Source organism: Bos indicus, chromosome 11 (genome assembly GCF_029378745.1).
Source record: "Bos indicus isolate NIAB-ARS_2022 breed Sahiwal x Tharparkar chromosome 11, NIAB-ARS_B.indTharparkar_mat_pri_1.0, whole genome shotgun sequence".
Classification (NCBI taxonomy): Eukaryota; Metazoa; Chordata; class Mammalia; order Artiodactyla; family Bovidae; genus Bos; species Bos indicus.
Window position 1 is genome coordinate 14,043,594 of NC_091770.1, and position 2,608 is coordinate 14,046,201.

Genomic DNA, 2,608 nt, shown 5'->3' on the forward strand with positions numbered 1-2,608 from the left:
TGTAAAAGTGCAGTCACAATAGGTGTGAGAAAGAAAAAGGTCACAACACTCTGTGTATGGTCCATGTACCAGCAGTAAGGCCTTTACCAGGAAGCTTACTAGAGAACAGAAACTCCAGTCCCTCCAGGCCTCCCCAGTCAGGATCTATATCTTAACATACATCTTAACAGAATCTCAAACATTACAGCTTGAAGAGCACAAGAGTAGGAAAGATTTCACTGTTTAGAGAGGTAAGGAAAGATTTATATGTATACATACACACACACACATATCACACATATATATACATGCATACACACACATATATATCACATATATATACACATGCACACACACATATCACACACATATATGCATGCACACACACATATATCACACATATATACACATGCACACACATATGCACACACGTGTACACACACTTCACACATATATACACATACACACACACATATATACACATGCACACACACACATATCACACATATATACACATGCACACACACACACATATATCACACATATATATCACACATACACACACACACATCACACATATATACACACACACATCACACATATATACACATGCACACACACATCACACATATATACACATGCACACACACACACACATATATATCACACATATATACACATGCACACACACACATATATATCACACATACACACACACATCACACATATATACACATGCACACACACACATATATATATCACACGTATACACACACATCACACATATATACACATACACACACACATCACACACATATATACACATGCACACACACACATATCACACATATATACACATGCACACACACACATATATCACACATATATATCACACATACACACACACACATCACACATATATACACATGCACACACACATCACACATATATACACATGCACACACACACATATATATATCACACATATATACACACGCACACACACACATATATATCACACATACACACACACATCACACATATATACACATGCACACACACACATATATATATCACACGTATACACACACATCACACATATATACACATGCACACACACACATATATATCACACATACACACACACATATATCACACGTATACACACACACACATCACACATATATACACATGCACACACACACATAATATCACACATACACACACACATATATCACACGTATACACACACACATCACACATATATACACATGCACACACACATATATATCACACGTATACACACACATCACACATATATACACATGCACACACACACACACACACACATATATATGTGGTGCACTTGGTCTTTGTTTCTGTGCGGGCCTTTCCCTCTTTGCCTAGTTGCGGTGCACGGTCTTCTCATTGCAGTGTTCTGTCTTGGTGCGGATCACAGGCTCTAGGGCACGTGGGCTTCAGTAGTTGCGGCTCCTGGGCTCTATAGCACCAGCTCAATAGTTGTGGCGCAGGGGCTAACTGGCTCCACAGCAAGTGGGATTTTCCCAGATCAGGGATGGAACCCGTGTCTCCTGCACTGGCAGGTGAATTCTTTACCATGAGTCATCAGAGAAGCCCAGGAAAGATTTCTTGAGGAAGCAAAGACTATACTTAGACCTGAAAAAGGAGAAGGCATTAACTAAGCCTAAATGAGAAGGAAGAGTGTTGTGGGTGGGGGGAACAGCACCTGCAAATGTGATGTGATGGAAGCTGGTGCAAATGAAAAAGGAAACAGGCCCATAGGGCTGGATCACAGCACAGCAAGGAGAGGTGGGATGGGGGTGGGATGGGGTGGGACAAGACTATAGAGAGAGGCCTGACTGTGTACTGATATACGGGCCTGATATACTGGACTAACATTAAATGTGTTAGGAAGCCAAGATTGTGTTTTAAGCATGAGCACAACTTGATTATATTTGAACTAAGTGAAACAATCATTTGATCACTTTTGCTGCCTTTAACCTGTGGGTGTGATGAAATGAACAATATACACCAACAGATCTTTTATGTTGAACTATATCAGCATTCCTCGAGCAAACCTTACCTGAACACAACCTTTATTCTTTAAATATACTCCTACACTAGGCTGCGGCCACTGCAGACTGGACTCCCCTAGCCTCACTCCACTTTCTCAAGCGACCATGTCTGATAAACCCAGTATGACTGAGACTGAGAAATTCGACAAGTAGAAATGGAAGAAAACAGAAAGACAACAGGAAAATCTACTGCCTTCAAAAGAAACAATTGAACAAGAGAAGCCAGCAGGTGAGTCGTAACCAAAATGCATTGTACATGCCACAAGCCTTGCTTTTTTATTTTACTTCTTTAACTGTTCAACTCTGTAGATGCACAGAGGTTGGTGCAAGTTTAAATGACTGTGCTGCCCCCTTGCCACATCAAAGACTGGAGAACTACTGACGAAAGCTTGGGCCTGCCCCTCCCATCTGCCTGTCCGCCTGGCAGGGAAGGAAGAGAACTTGGTTGTTGGTAAAGGAAGAAGCTGGGTGGGAAGACAGAAATCTAAAATCTAAAGTAAGCTGGTGGGAAAAAAAAAAGCAAGTTGGCCCAG

General features: G+C 41.2%; 1 pseudogene; it reads left to right on the forward strand.

Moving 5' to 3' along the window:
- Window positions 1-2,180: 2,180 nt before the first annotated feature.
- Window positions 2,181-2,315, forward strand: LOC109565516 (thymosin beta-4-like; annotated as a pseudogene).
- Window positions 2,316-2,608: the final 293 nt, after the last annotated feature.